The sequence below is a fragment of the Pinus tabuliformis genome, chromosome 3_2 (assembly GCF_031772625.1).
Source record: "Pinus tabuliformis cultivar Carrire ecotype Pingquan chromosome 3_2, CPIR1, whole genome shotgun sequence".
In the NCBI taxonomy this organism is placed as follows: Eukaryota; Viridiplantae; Streptophyta; class Pinopsida; order Pinales; family Pinaceae; genus Pinus; species Pinus tabuliformis.
Genome location: NC_142302.1, coordinates 893,915,709 through 893,938,019, shown reverse-complemented (window position 1 = coordinate 893,938,019; position 22,311 = coordinate 893,915,709). Strand labels below are relative to the sequence as shown.

Below are 22,311 nucleotides of genomic sequence, written 5' to 3'. Positions count from 1 at the left end.
AAATAATCAAGCCGCATATGATGTCGTCGTAGGCCTCTGGGCCGATGCCTCCCACTTAGGTATTAGTCACCTACATGTTCTCCTTGACTCCCAACTTGTTGTATCATAGTTGAACAAAACCTTTAGGGTATGCAACCCTTGTCTTTTTTAGAAATATTAGCATGCACAAAGGTTAGCTCATGGTTTTCATCATATCACATTTACACATATACCAAGAAATCAAAATCATGTAGTTGACCACATAACTAATCAAATCCTAGACTGGCATGTATCACACATATATCATCATCGAGACACATAAAACAAATAGAACATATCCATCAATAAATATTAGTGTACATCACATGTATAAAAATCATACATATAGACACATCATGAGAGACACAAAAAATTATATATATATATATATATATATATATATATATATATATATATATATATATATAGATATATATACCATCGTCAAAAAATATATACATGTACATCCACTAGCCCAAGCCAAAAAATTAAAGTCATTAAGAAGGGGAGCATACTCATAATGGGTGCTTGCCGTGATACATGCAATTAAAACACATCTATGACTGGGGCCCAACACCCCCATCAACACTTGCACCCCCTGCAAGAAGCCCTCCCACCTCATCAGGTGTAAGAGCCAAGATTGGTCACACAGTAACCACTACCACTATGAGTCGTCAGAGGACATGGAATATCTCTTTGTCCCAGGCCATCGTCGTCTCCATCATAATCTCATCTAACATAGCCCATCCATCAGTATGCATACCCTGGAGTATGGCAGACGTGTGACCCCATGCATCCTCTACACTCTCTACATGCACCTTGGCACCCTCTGCACATGCCTCGTCACCTTTATGCATGCCTCAAATGCCTCAGCACATTCCCATAGTCTCTCAACCTCATCGTGAAGAGATGAAACCTCCCCCTCGTAAAGGGGCCACCAATCTCTAGATGTTGACACTGAGCCAGCCTCTCAGGCTCCTCCTCCACCCTTTCATCTCTTTGTCTTTGTGGCTCACCAGCCGAACTAGCTCCACCTAGACAATGAGCATCATTACCCACAAATCTGGCCAACGGACATTCGGTAGGTCTCACATCTACAATAAAATGTACATGGTATCAATATGATGATCTATCATAAATCGTAAATACATACAAATCATAAAAAATGCAGAAATCACAATCACATACCTACTCGGCACCAAGCATCACCTAGGGACAATCCCATCTCTAGATCTTCACAGAAATCGTTGTGAGCATAAGGAAACTCAAAAATCACTTGAGGGTTGGACAGAAACCATCCCTCCACCATGGGCGTCTAGTACCTCCCTACCTCATCCCCACATGCTCGACATATCAAAGATGGTGACTGTCATATCTGCAGATCTTTCTGAAGCCTTTGCAGCACCGCCAGGACGGGATGCAACATCATGACCCTCTCATACAAGATACTGCAACTCATGTTGCCATAAAAAACTTATAGCCTCACCTTTTCAAACCTGGGTCAAGTGCGGTGTCATCCTCCTATGCAGAAAGCCTGCCCAATCATAAAAAACACCATCCTCAATCCTCTAGAGGACTACCAGTTGTGGCCCTAAGATCCGATGTGGGGATCTTTTCCTTAAAAGTCATACAATCATAGCTAACGTTGCCTACTTTGTTATATCCAAGATAGTATTAATGAAGGTACACCCCCCTAGAAATGGGTGGGTCCCACCTTGCAACTATTCCCACAATGTCAGGTCCACCCGACCAGGTAGAAGTGGTACTAGAAGTAACTCACCTCGAGGAACTAGACCAGTCATAAAGTAAGCATCGAATTCAGTGGTGAATGCCACATCTTGACCTTGGATGTTGAACACCTAGCGGTCTAGCTGCCACCTCTGAATCACAAATCATAGGATTTCCTCCTGCGATATCGGCAAGGGGTTATCAATGAACTTCAGTAACCCCCATCTAGTCAATTTTGCTCAAGCTAGACCATCATTGGTCATTGCTATGCAGATGTGGTCCCAATACTACTCCCACCATGTCGTACCCATCTTGCCTAAAGCCATAAAAAATCAACAAAAATTAACCCCGAGGCTAAAAAATATAACATTATCAATACTGTGCGACTGTTTTCTAAATAGGCGCATGGTTGCATGCTTCTCCCTTTGACAGACACATGATAATGCACTGAACATCCCTATATAATCATGCACACCGCACAATTGTAACCCAAAAATCCGTGAGGACCTTACACAGACGCGCGTTACACGTAACTATTCCATTAACATTTGTGTGCTTTGTGTGAAAACCAACCATTAAGTCATGAGGCCCTCAGCCCAAGAAACTCGTGGATTTCTCATTAACAGTCATGCACAATGCACAACTGTATCACCATTTTTTGTGTAGACCCGTGCGACTTCCAGTGAGTCACCCACGTAATTTTCAAAAGATTACCCTAAAGAGTTTGTATAGGAAATTCATGTATGACCTATCTTACCTAGACTTCTAAAATTGAAAAGGCATGATCGTGACCTTTTACTTGACTCTCCTTGTCTACTTCCTGGGTGCTCAAGCTGAATGCTACAAGAGAAAACATACCGTGAAATCGGCTCTAGAGCCTACGTCATCAAGTACAAATGAGGTGGCATATGGCCCATACCCTTCCATATATCGCCCTTTTTGTCACTTTCCAAAGGCTCATTCAGGAGCTCAGGACCTCCATTCACAAAACCATAAGTAGTGGTGGGATTATGACTTCATCATCTACATCATTGTCCCTTCCATTTCTTTTCAGTAGCATACTCATTTTTGGGTCCGTTTCACTTTTCAGAGTACCCATTAGGTGTGCCTTTCCATTTGTTCAACCATCCTATTCAATACATTTTAGTCTGTTCATGATTTCATCAAGATGTTTTCACTTGGGTTATTGCTTTTCAAAGTTGCAAGTTCCCCGCAAGTTCCTCCACAACATCAGGTTCCCGATGAAAATCAACGGTTAAGGTATCATTCTCCACTTAGCATGATAGGATTCCCTAAAAGCTTTGCATATCCTAACATCATTTCTCTGAAATAAACCATAGGGTCCATCATTTTGACCATGTTTAACACCACCTTCCAACTGCACATGGTAAACATCCACAACAGTTGATAGCACTTACCCCTCATGGAGCACCTCATTTTATAGTTCACCTTACACTATCGAGATCCATGGCCACTTCCCCGGGCTTGGGAGCCAACTCGTACATATGTCTTGAAGATCAACATCATTCTATTATTTTTTACTTATGGCTTACCAACCCTACTCCCGAGCCACCATATTTATTCTTTGTCAGATCGAACCAGATGCACCCCCACATTCTACATTTGGCATATCACTCCTCCATATGGAAATAACTCATCTACATCATTCCATCCACCTCATCAACTGCACACCGAAATGAACCAATGGGGCACCCACCCTCAAAAAAATACCTACCCACATCATCATGTAAGCCATTGTTTTCTTAGGGAACCTATCTATATGTTTGTACATCCCAAACTACTTTTACATTTTTTTGGCAAGAGTACAATTTTTTTTAAGGAAAAGGACTCTCACCCATATTTTCTTGTTGATTACTCAACAACAGTCCCTATTTTCCCTTGGTTGGATCTTTCTTTCGTAGCCACACCATGACCCATATCCATTTATCACCCACCATGATAGTCAAAACATACTCATACCCACCCTGTATGACCTACAGACTCCAGGGGCATCTTCCTCAAAAAAATTGTTTTGACTGTTGCCATTTGCATTACAACTCCAACCTTAGGCAATTTTATCTATTCACCCAGACCGCCAATTCTCGTTATCACTCCTTTACGATGCATCATATTACAACCAAATTTATTTGTTCACAATGATTTCTCAGATCAAATTTATGAGCAGTTGGTGCTTCTCTCTTGTAGACTTCAACACCCATCTTCCAAGATTGAAGCAGTACCTTGGTTTCTTCCTCCTTAAAGGGATGACCTCAAGTGGAACAATAGGAGTCATCATTGCCTAATGATGTCATTAGTCCCTCTGACATTCGACACCAAAATATTTTTTCATGTCAAGGTAGTATCGTACTATATGACCATTGTAGTTATCTCATTTAGTCGAATACTCATGCATCAATTAGCACCACACTCAACAATGTTGACCTTTATATGCATGGGAGTTACCCAGAGCTGAAAATCCATGCATCCCATAGTACATCCTTTAGCAATGTTTCACCCTTAATGCATGGGGCCACCTAGTTCAGTATATTTGGCAGAGATGTCATACATAAGCAGTCATCGTCATCAACCATCAACACATCAACCACATCAATGCTGATAGTACAAGACTATTTCCTATGTTATTTTAATGCTTCGTCATATTCATCATAATGAGAATGGGATATGCTCACCTTGTATATACACTTTTTATCATCATTCTTCATAGCGTGGTTCTCTTAAGTTCTCAGCCAAGGAGTTTCCCTAATCATCACCACAATAAGTTTCTCTCTCTCAAAAAGTTAGCAAGACTCTCAGTCATATCAGCAAAACACATGATGTATTTTAGTTATACGCTTGCTCCTAACCTCATACATCAGGGGGAAACTGTTAACATGGAATTATCATACACACATTTGTGCAATCCAGATGACACCCAAAGTCATTCAACAGAATTCACAAGTGAATACTTTCTAGCTGAAGACATCATGTAACACAAAAATCAAAAGTTTTCCAAAGGTTCAAGTTATAAATTCTATCCGCGCCGGCCATCCAAAGGCAGAAATTAGTGAACACATGATTTTTTTCCGATAGTCACGTGGTCCAAAAAAAGTTAGAGTCAGTGGTCTAAGATCACTTCACACACTTTGAAGTGGGATTCCCTGACATGTACCACCCAAGGACAGTTGATTTTGAATCGACTTGGAGATCTGTAGCCCCCAATGGATTCTCTTATCCTACTCTTGAGTCATTTTCTCATTAATGAGCTAAGGGAGGGAAAGAGGAGTTCAAAATTCCATATAAAAAGACTATTGGAAGACCAAGAACAAGAAGAAGTAGAGCATTGTTATGCTGGAAAAATTTCTTCACAACAATCCAACATTCATTGATAAGAGGATTTCATCATTTGAGAGTGTCTTCATATTTCTTTTAGAGAGAGAGGAAGATTACAAGGATATTGAAGAAAGGAACTTCCTTGTTGAGGATTTTTAAGTACCATTGCTTAAACAATTCTCTTCTACTTTCAACAGTCAATAAAGGGAACCCTTTTCCTAAACTTTGTTGACTTGTTTACTTCATTAAGCATTGTTCATGTGTTGTTTATTATAGTTTTTTAGTTTTATGTTTATGTATGCATTGCTTCCATTATTTCAGTGCTTTGATTCACTAAGTTGTCTACTAACAACAACCAATTTCTTGTTTACTCCTTGTAGGTCACAACCAACTCCAAGGAAAGTGTTTTTGGTACTCCATAGCAACCAAAACACCATAATTGATTCATTAAGGCACATATTTAAGAAAATCCTCTACTTATTTTTGTTACAAAAAAAAACGTCCTTTACTACCATAAAAATGAAACCCACTCCTTTTGTCTAACCATTTCGTTTACCGATGAAACCTCTCTCTACACACATATACACATTGAATCAAAATCATTCTCCGGTGTAATTGAACCCTATAATTAGAAAAATACATTAATTTTTTTGTTTGTTAAGTTGTGTGAGTTCTGCGATAGTTGCACGCTTAACCTTTGGCTTGAGAAACTATGACCTAGGGGCATCTAAGTCGTCAAAATCCCCTAGAATCACACTTGGCCTTGGCCACAACAACCCTTAACATCGGCGAATTTTTACCCATAAAATTTTGAACAGATGACCTTCACGAAGTGTCTTAACAACACATCCCATCACCATCTATTCTACACCTAAGAGACTAAAAAAATATATTATTAATATTATAACTCTTTTTAAATTAATAATATATTACTTACCTACTTAATTATAAAATAATTCAATTCATTATAAAATCATCCATGTGGAAATTTTAAATAAGGTGAACGTCACCTTTATGTACATTATTAGTCACCACAAATATTTTTAGATGTCTAATCAATTACCAAATCCTTAAAACTTCCCAAGTCAAATCTGGTATATTTATGGCCATTTTTTTTTTTGGGCTGCAATTCGGGATTTAGTTAATTATATTTAAAATGTGATCTTTAAAAAAAACTTTTTATAAGCCTCTAAAGTCAAAAGACAATACAGTATCATCACATTATTAAATGAACTTGAATAAGAAATAATATGATATTCATTAGATTTTAAAATACCTTTTTTATATTATTAAAAAAAGTTGGGATCCAATAATGGAGGCAGACTTTGAATTGTGCACACGTTTTATATGAGATATAAAAAATAGTTTTTAAGTGATATTATGTAAATATATTTTTATATAAATTAGTTTTCAAATATTTTTTTGAATTTATTTAAATAATTAATTTTTAAAATTGATTTTTTTATCATCACATGATTAAATGAATTTAAATAAAAAAAATATGATATTCATTAGATTTTAAGATACCTCTTCTATATTATTAAAAAAAGTTGGGATCCAATAATGGACGCAGACTTTGAATTGTGACCAAGTTTGATATAAGTTATAAAAAATGGTTTTTACGTGATATTATGGAAATATATTTTTATATAAATTAATTTTAAAATATTTTTTTGAATTTATTTAAATGATTAATTTTTGAAATTGATTTTTTTATCCTTACATGATTAAATATTAGATTTTAAAATACCTTTTTTTATATTATCAAAAAAAGTTGGGATCCAATAACGGAGGCAGACTTTGTGCACAAGTTTGATATAACATATAAAAAATAGTTTTTAAGTGATATTAAGTAAATATATTTTTATATAAATTAATTTTAAAATAAATTTGTGAATATATTTAAACAATAATGTTTGAAATTGATTTTTTTTTCAATTAGTTTTTTATTTTATTTTTTATGATATTTTTATTGAATTAATTTTTATAATCAATATGAATAAATCTAATTAAATATTATTTATAAATATAAAAAATATATAATTTTTTTTACAATTTAAAAATAAGTTTGTGTTTGTGTTTTTTAATATTAAATAGAAAATAATCCACTGAAATAAAAGTAAACTCAATATTATTATATATAAATTCCACATTATTATATATTTTGAAGAATAAGTGTTTTTCATGTTTCTAATAACTAAAAGAAAGTCATTAATTATTTGTATGATAATTTTAGCATTTTAAATTACAAATTGAAGTTCATATATATATATATATATATAAGTTCAGATAATAAGTTTATTTTGAAGATTTGTATTAAATTAATGAGAATATGTACTGTTTCTAATATTAAAATAAGGAAGTTCACAAGTACCTATTAACATGTTCTTGACCTTATATTAAAGTCCAAGAAATGAAATCTATAACCTAACTTGTGCCCTTCATCTTTAGTTCTATATCAAAAAAGAGTACTTTGAGAGTAATCACGAATATGTACTTAAATACATGACTAAAAGGTATACATAAATAAAGTAGTAAATAGAATATGGAGCCAATGTCCAATGCTATCTTAGTAACACCATGATCATCATACAATTCGATGGGTGGTAAGTGTTTATGCCCAATGTCTGTTTGTTGCTCTTTCGTTATATCCTATGCGGAAACCCTATTTGAACCCAGTATGACTTAAAAGAGGAAATGATAGTTCTCATTCAAATGCTTACGAGTGCCTTTGATTTCTTATAGGGATTTATTACTATCCTCTTCCAATTCATCATAGTGCCTTGCAATAATATCTGTATCTTCCGAGATCAATCTAGAGTAAGAAAGAAACATGCAAGTTGACTTTGAGAGAATATTATGTCTGGTGCAACGTTAGGTACTTCTACTTTAATCTGTGAGTTACTGATGACCCTCCTTTTTCTTTTCCTAAATCAATCAGTTTGTGCTTTATATTAAATCCTTTAGTAATTCATTATGCCTCCATTTGTTTTTAGACTGGCCAAATCTAGTGTTGTGCATTCTACCCCCTCCCCCTATTGGCTAATAATCCACCTCAACATCCTAGCTATCTATTACATAGAGTCTTCTTCCTTACTTATTTATATTATTTTATATTTATTTATTTTTTTCTCGAAGAATCAACAACTAGGCTAGTCTCATATTCATATGAAACACGGTCAATTCTAACTGCTAGCACTATAACCTCTAAGTGAATCATGCCGCCCAACATGTAGCCACAGGTTACTCAATCTCAGAGATTTAAATATAAAACCTTTTACTCACATTTATTTTACATTTTCACAAAGTTTTTGAATAAACTCCCAAGAAAAACCATTTATACTAAATTCTCTTACACTTAAAAAATTTCATTCATTAAAATAATTCCCTCACATCCATTCCTCCTGTTTTCTCTTTAGTCATCATGCACTTGTTCGTTCTAGCTACTTTGAACCTATAATCTTATAATCTTTGCTTAATAATAAATATTAATGAAAAATATAATTAATGAAATAAAACAAAAACTTATTACATATACGTTCATATTTTACATAATCCCACCGCACTTCTTTTAATACATTAAAAATGAACATGTTTTACACAATCCCACGACAATTATGAATACGTAACCTTGACATGCTTCCTTTGACTCGTCAGATTCCTATTGTGACTATATAGAAGTGTTCTTAAAAATTAAAGGAATGCCTTTATGCAAATTCCATTTAGATTAGACTTACTTTTTACCTTATCATATATTTGATCAAATATAGACTATCCCTACCCCAACCCCAATGGTAATCTGTTTGTAGTATCAAGAGTATAGTTTTTCTTCATATAGTTAAGTGACAAATTTAGAAACATGATGCTAATGAACAATAATGGTATGAAATCCATGAATTTACATGAGTTTGAAAATAAATCTTAGTGGGGTTCATTCCCCTAGATTTATTATATGGTTTTTTATTATACCGGAGGTTTTTGCTATGGATTTTTATGTGCAACTATATCAAAGTGTAAAATATATTTTGGTGTGTCATATTCTCTAAACACAATTAGACTAGCTTGAACACAATTAGACTATCTTACTTTCATAATAGTGAAACAATGCATTTATATTCATTTTCTCCCATGGCCAAATGAATGGTGTGTAGTTTGGTTTTATAATATTATATTAAAAAAGCTATTGTATTATGCAAAATGCCTTACTAATATATACATTTATTTGATTAATCATGTATAAAAAGGTTATGGGTCAACTTTATCTTGAGAAAAAAAAGGAATTACACATCTTATTGTAAAATGGACTATTTCTAAATAAAGTTTACTTATATACTAATTTACTCATCTAATTAGAATATGAACTTATTAGAAATGGAATAATCTCAAATCCATAGGAAATTGGTGGGCCGGAGCCACGTGGCACAAATCTAAGAAAAAAGAGGAATTACACATCTTAAATGGACCATTTCGCTAAATAAAATTTGCTTATATATTAATTTCCCCATCTAATTAGAATATGAATTTATTAGAATTTGAATAATCTCAAATCCCCAGGAAATTGGTGGGGGGAAGCCACTTGGCAAGAATATAATTTTTTAAATTTATTAAAAGTCAATGTAACCTAACAAACTCTGTAACACATTACCACGCTCAATAAGCATTCAGAAGAAGCATATGATGAGCATATTCCTTGAAAAATAATGTAAGCCGTCAATTAAAAAATAAAATGATCCTCATCCACCTTAAGTTGAAATAAAAATCTTGCTGCAACTAATATATTAAAGTGTAAAATATATTTTAATGTGTCATATTCTAATACAATAATGAATTTATATTGATCTTAAAATATAGCCCAATAAAAAGATAACTGAAAAATAAAACAATTAACCATAAATAAAAGATAAGCTTATCTATATTCTTAGGTTTTAAACACTTTCTATGAGAAAGGATGAATATCAAACGCTAATCATAAAATTAAAATTTAATTTAATGAAATAATAAAAATTTAATTTAACCAAATAAAGTTCTCTGAAAGTGCCATAATCTGCCGATTCAATGGTTTTTAGCCGTGGTTGACAACTCTCCACAGTTGGATCTCTGAGGTATGGAAGCCTCTAATTCCTGATGCAATTAATATCCACCCCTGTGCTAGGGGTTTCTTTATAGTAGATTTTGAAAACCCTGAAAGAAAACAATGTATCCTAGATTCCGGCCCTTGGTTTTGGGAAAAATCAGGCCTATTCATGAGGCCATGGAACCCATCATTCGATCCCTCAACAACAGTCATAACCTCAGCACCAGTTTGGGTAAGATTGCCAAACCTACCCTTGCATCTCTGGAATTTCTCTTCGGTAGAAGCCATTGGAAATGCAATTGGGAAATTTTACTGCAGGTGCCCAGAAACAGAGGAATATGCCAGAACCACCTATGCACACATCTGTGTGGAAATGGACTTCAGCGTCAGATTCCCAGCTGAAATACACCTAACAAGTAAAGACTATGTGTGGAACCAGAAACTTGATTATGAAAGTGTCCTCTTTAGATGTCGATCCTGCTTTGAGATAGGCCACCTAGCCAAAAATTGCCCAAAAGCCTCCTAGAAAAATTCTGCTAGAAAAAATCACCACAGATCTACATGGTGGGAAGGAGCACAAAAGGAACACTACACTGTCATCAGAGAAGAATACTCTTGAGAAAGCTCTGAATCACAAGAAATCGGGCAAGAAAGAAACAACTATCAAGACAAGTAGGGGGAAAGCCCCGCCCAACAACAAAAGAGTAAACTCGAAAACCCCTCAAGCAGTTATGAGGGTTCGAATACTGCACAAAATAAATCTTCATTTAACAACAAAGCAGATCTCCTAGACCAAACTTCTTCTCCGACTATCTTCAAAAGGACGGACACATTAGATCACGAAGCTACGACACCAATGTCCCAAGAATTAGAAGAGATGAAGGAGATGCAAGATAAAGAAAATTGGAAGACCGTAGAGAACAAAAAGAAAGCTACAACACCAATCTCGCCAAGAAAGACGAGGAGCCAGAGAATTAGAAACTAAGAAAGAAATTTATAGGTCCGATAGACCAATTTGGTCTCAATGGACGTTAACCATCATCATCATTATCATCATCAATTAAATAACTAATTTAGAGAAATTAAAATGTAATTAAATGAAAATAAATTTAATTTATAATTTTTTTTAATGGAAGATATAGAATAGTCCATAAATGAGTTTATTATTAAAACATGATAATGATTATTGTTTTGAAAATTATAATGATAGTGATAAAAAACGACCCCTAACACATTATAAAACCGATTCTTTAAAAAAAGACACAACTTAAATCAAACTTAATCTATAAATAAATATTGCTTTTACTTAAAAAAATATTTTTGATCACTTACCCTTTATCTAAAGTAAATGTTATTCGAAAGAAAGTGGAAAGATAACATATATTAATGTATGTCTAGTAGGTAGCCAACGTGGAAAGATAACATATTTATGAATGTACTTGTAATTTCTTTGTGGCAATGAAAAGAGCCCAAACATTATTGGTTTGATGTATCCTTTTTTTTATTCTAATATAGCTTTGCTTTCATTTTTGAAAAATAAAGTAAAACAAAAAACACACATTTTGAATATGTCATGTTTTTCATTATTATTAATATTTTATATTAATTTTTTAAATGTTAAATAATATTTATAAATATAGAATATAAAATTTAAAAATTTATAATTTTAATTAGTAAAATATAAAATTGTTATAAAATTAATAATTAGAATATAATATAAATAATTTTATTAGAAAATAATTAAATCATAATTTAAAATTTAAATTATAAATTAAATGATTATCATATAAAAAATTTAAAAATTATTTTTCATATTATAATTTAATTTTAAAATCATAATTTATTTTATATATATAAATATTAAAAAAATCACTTTCAAAATTAAATTTAACATTTAAAATTATAAATATAACTACTTTCTCTTATAAAATTCATAAAAAAAAATTCAATCCTAAAAACACTTAAATATACCCCCATATATATATATATAGATTAAAACGTTTTTATTTTCAATAATAATAATAAGGAGAATTCCTTTTTAATAATACTAATGAGAACACAACGAACCCCACTAAAGACTACTTTTCAATAATTAGAATCATTACATCACATGGCTTATAGAATCTCTAATCACATGTTTTTGGTAATTCCTAAAATTGAGGCCCTACATCCTTTTTTATTCATCTTACCTTTGCATGCCTTAGACTTTCATGTAAAGCTGTAAACTATAAATTGGGTGGTCAATTCCACTCCACTATGAGCTACTTTTCAATAATTAGAGTCCATGACTTATTAAATTTTAGCTTTTGGATCTTTACTTTTCAATTATTTGTACTAATGCAATGACTCTTTAAATTATGGCCTAATGAAGTTTATGAGGGTAATTCTGAAGATGGTTAGACCCCACATTGAAATTAAAGTTTTTTTTTTAATGGATAGATTATATGCCATTTTTGTATTATTATTATTATTTAGTGTTTTTAATATTTAGTTTAAATTTTTATTTAATTATATTTTTTTATGATTAATATATATATTTTTTAAGTAAGATTAGTGATTTTATATTATTATTAAAAAAATGTAGATAGATAAATTGCAACATATTGGTTTGTTACTTGAGAAACCAAATTAATAGCATGAGTTAAAAATTTTATAGTTGCATATCACATAGATTATTAGACTATTTTTTAAACTATAACAATAATTAGAAAATAAAATAAACCACAAGATAACAGTCATGACAATGGAAGTGTTAATTATGAAACTTTATTTAAAACATTTGGCTCACTTGATCAATATCCTAATATCCTGATGGAGAATCCATCAAGTTTGGTGGTTGTGGCTCACTGTCATCATCTAAGAAAGAAAAAGTGAAGTTTTCCAATTTCTTGGAAAGAATAGAAAGTTGCTTGTTTAACCTGTCCACTTTGTACATTAGTACAACCTTGTAGTCATTAGTTCTTGTTGAGTATTCACTCGGTTTGTAAGCACCTTGTCCATGAGAGTTTTTATATGCCAATATAAGTTGATGGTTTGCATGTAAGAGGAACAACACGATTTGATAGAGTTTCCTATATCGAGTATTCAGTCCCTAGTGTCTTGATCAAACTGCATGGCAGGAATAAATATTTTGTCCTATCTGACTTGGTCTTCAACATCAAAAATTGCTCTTTGAACTCCTTCAGAGATGATATCCCTGTATCCAGTCATGGTTGCTAGCAAAGAGGGGGGATGTATTAGTTTCTATAGAGGGGGTAGGAAGCCCTCTTCTACCTCCTTAAGGATTGGAGAAGAGATGAAGGCTAGCTATCGAATGAGAAGAACGAAGAGGAGGGGAATGAAGCAGGAAGGCAAAAAGAATGAGGGAGAGCTCATAGATTGGGTTAAGACCAAGAGCAGAGATAGGGGAAAAGCAAGAGGTGCACCAAATGAAAAATTGAGAGAGGTTGACAAACAACGAGAATAAATGAGTTGGAGAAAACCTAGCTTGAAACTCCTTATTAGAGATCATATCAATCTAGAAGTGATGTGTCGTGTGCTAGTTAATCCAACTAACAACCACTACTAACCTTGTATGCAGTGGTAGCTCCATTGCAAAACTCACATTGGCTCACACTCCCTTTAAACTAATGCCTCCTAAAAATGGTAACTCCAAAAAATCCCTTGAAATCCCCCAAGGAGTGTTCATCTATCAACCCAACATTATCATACCACTCTCCACCTTGGGATCCAACTATAAACTTCTCCCACCACCCTATGTCATAATACTTATATAACCACCCACAATGTCCATAACTAACTTCTAGTTGCCTCTATAAACCGAATTTAGGATGGATTGTCCTTTCCAAGGCTCCCATGCAACAAAAATAATCACCATGATGGCCTCCCATGGATTAACCAATCTCCCCATCAAGGCCAATTATACTGGATTTCATGAAGATCACCATTTGGTGGTAGTTCTACCACATTTCCATAATGCTCAACACTCATTTCACTCATTTCAATCATTGGAGATCACCCTCCCATGCGAACACCCACCATATGGTGTTAATATAACTACTAGCAATTGCCCCAAAAGGTGCAAAGAGAGGCCGATAAGATTCTTAAATAGAAAAATTTGTATTTTGGTTTCCATAATTAACAAATAATAACTGAACGTTGATTTGGAAGATTGAATTTTGGATGATGTAATTGTCTTTGAGCTTCACATTGAGGGTAGCAAAGCATATCTGGAGGTGTTTATAGTACATTGTAGATCACTTTACTCAAAATGATAATTCACAATAACACATAAAAGGTTCTATCCATGAGATTGATAATGAAAAATAACACATAAAAGATTTTAGTCATGAGTTGGACAATCTTCTTGACATATAAACAAGTTTTTCCAATCTAAATTTACTTTTCTTGTTTTTCTCTTTGGGTCGTTCTCTATGTTAAATGTAATGAGTTTTCCAAGAAGACATATGGTTTCTACTTTTTGGGCAGATATGAGAAATCGTTGCACTTCAAACATCACTAATCGTCTCCAGAACATGATCCACTATCACCCCCATCAACACCGGTTTCTTTTTGCTTCTGCAATACTTCGACAAAGTTACTGTAGAACACCCACCACATCAATTAAATTTTGAAGGGATTAGGCCAAAACCAGAAAGCCTACGCTAATTTCATCAACATAATGAGGGACATTTTCCACACCCTTCACATTAAAATAAGTTTCAGTCGAGTGGTCAATCATTTGGCACGAAATTTGTTCAGTGTTTGTCTAACTAAATCTGATTAAACTCATGTTTTCTTCTTCGGTATTGTTGATCTAGATTAAGAAATTTGGAACTGTTTCAAAATATTTAACCTACTTTGGTTCAAATATGCGTGTAATTCAAGATAAATATATTATTGGAAATTATACTCGCTTGAGATCCCCATAAGTGAGAGGGCATAATCCAGCATCCTTAACTTTGGAGACTATTTCAAGGTTTTGTAAAATTTCTCTAACTTCGCTGACAATTCCTTGCAATCCACCTGCAAGGGACAATCATTGGGCTTCACAACTAACTTTCAACCGAATGTAATCTTCAGAGCTTCACAACTAAATTTGAAGATATCACGAAACTAAAACCATTGAATGAACTCGAACAAGACATACATTTTGGGCAAATTTCCACCGCACTTTCGATCGAATTTCTTCTTTCATCCTTGTAAATACGAGTACCTCCATCTGTTAAAAAGAGTACCTGGCATCAAAGAATCCAGGATATGATTAGCTAACACATATAGGGACAATCAGAACATGAGCAGACTCGTCGGTAGAAGCATACTTTCAGAACCATGACCTTGAGTTGAGCTCAGGACTGATCAGAGGTAAAAACAGGACCAACACTTCATAGCTAAAGTGTAACCTCTGCTCAAGTTAGGGCTGACCCTTACCTAAGCTAGAAAAGTTGGTCCTTTTCTGTTGAAAGTAAGGCATAACCCCTTTTGCCTTACTTTCAAAAGGGGTTATATTTGAGTTAATCAGGGGCCTAAGGCATCCTCGCCTAAGTGATACCTTTCTCAAAGCTCGACTAAATGATGACCTTGCCCCTTACCTGAGGTATCCTAGGCTAAGTGATACCTTTCTCAGAGTTCGAGTAAATGATGACCTTGCCCCTGACCTAAGGGCACAACTAAAATGAATGGAGAAAAACAAACTTATCAAAGGTGTATACCAGATACTCAGTCTACATTTTACGCAATAAATCCACTGCATCTAGGTGGAAGCTGGAATAGAAAACTTTTCTGTCCTTTCCATACATTGCCACATCCTGAAATGATTATTTGGTTAAAAGCATAAATTAAACAAAATAAAATTAGATGCCCTGAGAATTTTCGCAGCCATGTAGTTAATGAAAAGATCAGTCGTTCTACCTTGAGAACGGTACCAATCACCCATTGAAGTTCAACTTCAAAAACCTCAATTTCATCATCAAATTTCACCTCTATGTTAAATCCCACACAGAGAGGAACATTCTCAAATGCATCTTTAAGAGTACACAGGCGATCTTGCACATTCACTATCCATTTGCAAATACTGCCATCATTGGCTTTTCGAACCAGAGGACTTCGGATCTAAGTAACAAGAAGGCAACAATGATCACACATTGCATATCACAAGAAACTGAATTCCATCCATGAATCTCTACAGATTCTTACCTCCAGCCCATCAGCTTGGAATCCCATGGAAATATATTCTTCAAGATTGAGGTCTCCAATGTGCCTTGCATTGTGTAATCCCTGAAACAAATAAATCATCACAAAAGTTAGAATTGTTTAATGGCAAAGAAAGTATACTAAACCCCAGTTATCCAATGTGCCTCCATTATGCAATCCATAAAACATGGACCATAAGAAGGAAAGTTAGAATGGTCTAGTTGTAAAGAAAAAGATAGTTGGTCGAGTCCCATAAGGTCCCTAAACCTGTTAGATGGATGAACATACATAGGAATGGAACCACAACACTTTGATCCCTAGGTTTAGATCATATTTCTTTTTGGATCGTTAGACTTTTGAACAAATTACACTTTGAATGAAACTAGAAACAAAAATATAAAAGAGAAATTACCTTGTCATCTATTATAATATAGTCATCATGGAAAATGACAGCATGGCCATCCTTAGTGACCTGAAACAAATTTAAAGCAACCTTTAAATTTGTGCAATACAAAGACAAAAGCAAGTTTGAACATTTTAAAAACAAAGCAAATCTCCAAGTTCCGAGAAGGAAAAAAGCCTAAACATCATAACCTATGCTAGAAATTTAGTCTACTTGTACATCAAATTCAACAAAATCTATGCCATTCTCTGTAGCCAAGGCCAAAGATTTTATGTATTTTCCATAATAGTAGGTCTGAGATTAGGAGCATCTCCAGCACTAAAAACTTTTCTCTTGCGAGAACCGCGATGGCCCAGAATAGTCAATGATTGTTGCCCGCTTTCTATTTTACTGTCTGTTATTGGGCAATATACAAAGTTCACAAAGCATGCAAACACATACAACTCAAATCCTATCTTAATATTTGAATCCTAAATTTCAGTTCACACCAGAAAAGACCAAATCGGAGGCATAGGAAATAATTCTTTTTAGGGCTAATGGTACATAATGCCACAAATTCAATTGTTAACTGTCAAGAATAGTACTGGGAAGAATTCAAAATGAAGAACATACCACGCAAAAATTGGGCCATTCGCGAGCTTGTATATAGGATATTAAGATTTTCAGGAGTAGAAACCTGCTGCATTACAATAGGATCTATGTTTATGGACCGAGCAAGTATTGCTGCATCAGAAACCAAAAAGTTTATTTTCAATCTCCATTGAAAAGGTTATGAAAAATTTCACCGATTTCATTACCTAAAACCTTATAAGAAATGGAAATAACAATAAAAAATTATAAAATCTGGGAGGTCCCTCCAATGGGTAAATCTAGAGATAAATTCCAGTATAGTGCCAATATCAATCACCAATCTAGCGAACTATGGACGTCATTTGTTGCAAGACACCAGTCCTTATAACCGGGCTCTCCAACAAGCTTTGTAATATCGAAAAGCAACCTCTAGTGCGACCTAAATTAGGGGACTTCAAACATCTTTATATTTTCTTTCACAAAAAACACTAATCCTATAATATCAAAAGATAGAAAAGTTAAAAGACAAGCAAACCAAAGAAAGTTCCTAAGAGCTTTAATAGATCTTATACTGTAAATAAAAATAGTACACAACTCAAAATTAAGCACAAGAACTTGCACTATTTAAATCAGATTACATAGATTCCCTCAAATTCAAAACTTTGCAGTCTCTGTGAATAAAAGAAATTATATATTTGGGGGAAATATGATACTGCATAAATTCAAGAATTTGCAATCAATCATGCATATTCGAATAAATTTACACTGGAAATGGCAATGATATTGCTAAAATAAAAGAAAATGACACAAAGGAAATGAAAGAAATCACAATATAGTAATCGTACATAAATTTGTCCTTAGAACGGTAGATTACAGGAACACAAACCTAAGAAATGCAAGTAAAATCGTATTTAAATTTGTTTCTGGAGTAGCACACTACCGTAACACAAATGTTGAAACTTTAAACGACCAAATAAAAAGCTAGTAATTAAGAAAAAATTAACAGCAAGAAAAGTAATATTGTTTTCAGGGCATATAATGAAAGCTAAATGAATATTAAGGTGAATCTTAAAAGAGCAGTAAGTCGAAATTTAGAAAAAAGAAAAAGATTTTAGAGATATACGAATTTTTTCCTGGTGTCTATTAAAGCAGAAACCTTTAAAAGTCAAGAAAAAGACAGGCATACGGACATATCCGTAACAACAGGATAAAAAACAAAATAAATAAAACTGGAAACTTCAGTCTTGGAGATTAAAAAATTAATGAAAAACCGCAGAAGTTTAAACCGAAATCTTAATTCAGAATTCAAGATGATGAGAGGATATTTTTGTAATGGAATCTACAATTTTCTCACCCGTATCTGTGGCAAATGTCACTGAAATTCCACTCAATACGATCATAGCGGCATCGACAGTTGAAATTGCCACTGCATCAGAAAATGGGGCCGTTTCACTTCAATAGCGGCAATCTGAGAAACTGCTAGAAGGGAGAGAAGCTTACTGTTTCCACAAAAACGTTGTCCTCCTGTTATGAAAAACCAAACAAACCATGAGAGTTGTTTTCAAATTCTGGTTTCCATTAAAAATAAATAAATAAAAAATTGTGTGACACATGTCAATCATAGAAACAAAAGGTAGACGAAAAAGCTCATTCAAAGTGTTAACACTCAGATTTTCCCAGAAGTTGTAAGAAGAGAAAAAGGGGTCTGAGGTGACCACAAACCAACTTTTAGGTACAAAATCTAGCCAATCTGTATCCAGAGAGGGCTCTCTCTTTAAGATTTAGCTTTGTTTTATCAGATATTAGGCTAGTTATGAAAGCTTGGGGGTTTAATTGGGTTTGGTGGTGAAATTCAGTAGCAAAGGGGCAGGACTAAATATTTTAGACCATTGGGTTAATGGAGTCAAAAGAAGATGGCTCAATTGGATTTGGTTTTTCAACAAAGGATGGTTTCACAGGGCAAGATAGCTAAACAGGGAGCAAATAGAGACTTGAAAAGATGGAATGGACTTAAAATGGATGAAGGGAAATTAAGAATCCTTCAACATATTTTAAGAGGAGGGAACTTGGATGATCACCAATAAAAAGCAATTAAGGGTTTTTTACTAAATGATCAAAATGAGTAAACTAGGAAACATGAGCAATTAAGAATTCACTGCTTATGCTAGTTTAGAGGAAAACATTTAGAATAAAAACGATTGAAGACAGATTGCACTTAAGCACTTTCTGAATTATTCTTTTTCATTTTGATATTTAGATATGAAACACAATTGATATAATAAACAAGAAAACAATAACACATGAGATATAGAATACTCATTTGTTCGGTTTTTGACACATGAATCCTGTGAAAAGTCCTTTACATTAATTCTTCATCCAGCTAGCCATGCAAGATTTGTCCAACAACACTTTATTCCAAAGTAATCAGTTTTACAACAATGTTTAAGAATCCACCCTCAATACTCCGAATGAGGGAGTATTTATACAAAAACTTACAATAAAATATCTCATAACAAAGAGAGATATATTCTAGGATGACTAACTATATGTTACATGAAAATAGAGACAGATGGTCTCGTAGATAGAAGATAGAGGCAAACTGATGGCTTGCTGTCCCTATTCTTGTGAATGTGCTGGAGTTAGGCCCTATGATTTGGCATCTTGTTGTCTTCTTTGTAATTCTATGCTGGCTGCTCTACTTTTCATCTTCTTACTGATACTCTTTTACCTGCTCTGATACTCTTTACCTGTTTGATCCTTATTTATCTTCTGTTACCATCATTGACTATGGTAAAAAATGGAAATTTACCTTTTTACCAAGGGTAAATCACAAAATTTCTGTCATATCTATCCACCATTTTTCCTATGGTATCCTAGTCCTCTGAAGTTTTCTAAGGATATCATCAGCCTCGGTGTATTTGAAAAAATTAGACTGAACATGGAGCAGATGTTTTATTTCATGCTCCACATAGAAAAGGTTCTCTAGTTTGTCAAAAAGAACTCTGCCTGTAGGTAATGCCTTTGGTGCAGCTACACTACCAGATGAGCTGGCCTGGTTGTCTGCATACTTGGCCAACTTGTCAACATAGTCTATTTGTGTCATCAATTTGTCATTGATAACTAAAGGACTAGGGAGTCCTTTACTCTACAATATGTCAAATTTCTGCATAAAATCATCAATTTCCTCTTGCATGTTTAGGCATCTTCTTTCCAAATTCTGCTTTAGAGACCTTTTAGTTAATACCTTCTTGATTTCCAGAATAGTCCATGTTCTATCTTCAATGCCTAGTTCTTCAAGCTGGTACTTATTCTTGGTATTCAAAAAATTTATTAGTCTGGTAGCTTCCTCGGGCATCCTTCCTAATTCTTCCTTAGTTTTATGGACTTCTTCAAAAGCTATCTTTACCAAATCAATTTGCTCAAAAATTATCTGTATGGATGGCCAAACATCATTTATTGACTGAGTGATGTTGGTCCAAAGAATCTTTCTAATATCTGCTAAGGGTTTATCAAATGTGAGGTCTTTTTCTAGTGATTTCACCTTTTGTTCTAACCCTTTATTTTCTCTCACCTTTTCTGCAAAATTTATCTTGGAAAGATCATATTTTTGTTCTAAGGTAACAAATTTCTGTTTTACCTTTTGTAACTCTAAAACTTGGAGCTTCAACTCCTCCATTGACTTTATCAATTCTTGATGCAGGAGCATCAAGACCATCCTGATTTGTAAATATGTGATAAAAGGGGGGTATGATAATTTTTAATGTTTTGTCATAAAATAGGAAGTGGGGATTATGTAAATATTCTTTTTCTAAATAAAAGGATATGAGGGAAATAGTTTAGGAGCAGAATTTGGGATAGAATTTCTATGTTTTCAGTTAAAATTAGGATAAGAAGGGAGGATAAAGCTTCACGCTTTAAATCGTTATGGAAAAAAAGGAAAAAGCCTGCTTTTGTAAAAGATAAGGATCAAAAATCTTTGATTATAAAACAAAAGGCTAGAAAATCTCCCAAGGACAGGGAGGAAAGAGCGCGCCTGAACATACTTTAAGGCAAGGAAACTATTCGCTCTGCGTTAATTTTTAAGAAGGCTCTGTAATATCTATTTGGATAGACGATGGAATAAAGAGTGTGTGCTAATGGTTCTTATTTGTTCCTCATGCGCAATTGTTGTGTGTTAATGATTGAATTAGTTTCCTTTCGTTTGATGATATACAGGCTTGAATTGATAGTTACGCATATGTCTCTGGTTCTCCAAGAATTCTTACATTTCCCACCTCTGTTTTATAATTGAAATTTATACCTGAAAGTTTATTATCACTGTTTGAGACTATACCGGCGCCAGAGACTTTGGAACTGTTTGTATGAGATTTTACATCATGGTATTACTATGAGTTCGTGGGCAAAAGGACCACGGTTTTGCATTCATGAGGATCTGGAGCTTACGATGGTTAGCTTCTGCGTTAAAGTTGAGGTTTGGAGCACATGCAAAACAGAGCTGTGCGTAAATTCGGCCTTTGTGCTACAACAGACGTATACATATATATATCAATCGGCCAGCGTAGAAGGTGGATATGTGTAGCGGTCAGTCCATGAGAGAGCTGCGCCTTTGTGCAGGGTAACGCCGGTCCATAACCATCACTCATATCAAAGTAAATACGAGGGCAAGAGTGCTTGTAGTTTCGTTAATCAGCGGAGGCGTTGTTGAGAGTTCATAAGCCGAAGGCGCATAGCCATATTGGGCAAGACCATATCAGCATCGAAAGGGGTTTATTTCACTGTTCGTTGGATTGTATGTGGCTCATAAAGCCTTCCGTCCGAACAAAGAATTAGTGTGGTCAAGAGCGAGTTTCGGATCTGAGAATGAACCTTATTAACTGTAATTATATATCGTTGAGTCCAGTGAATAATAAGTTTGGAGCCGACATGATATAAATTTGAATTGATATATATCGCTGAGTCCACTATCGCGGAGACAGCAAGGTTGTGATTTGTACCG

General features: G+C 34.0%; 1 pseudogene; it reads right to left on the bottom strand.

Moving 5' to 3' along the window:
* Positions 1–14,658: 14,658 nt before the first annotated feature.
* LOC149183505 (glycerophosphodiester phosphodiesterase GDPD2-like) lies at positions 14,659–20,991 on the bottom strand (annotated as a pseudogene).
* Between the last annotated feature and the right edge of the window lie 1,320 nt (positions 20,992–22,311).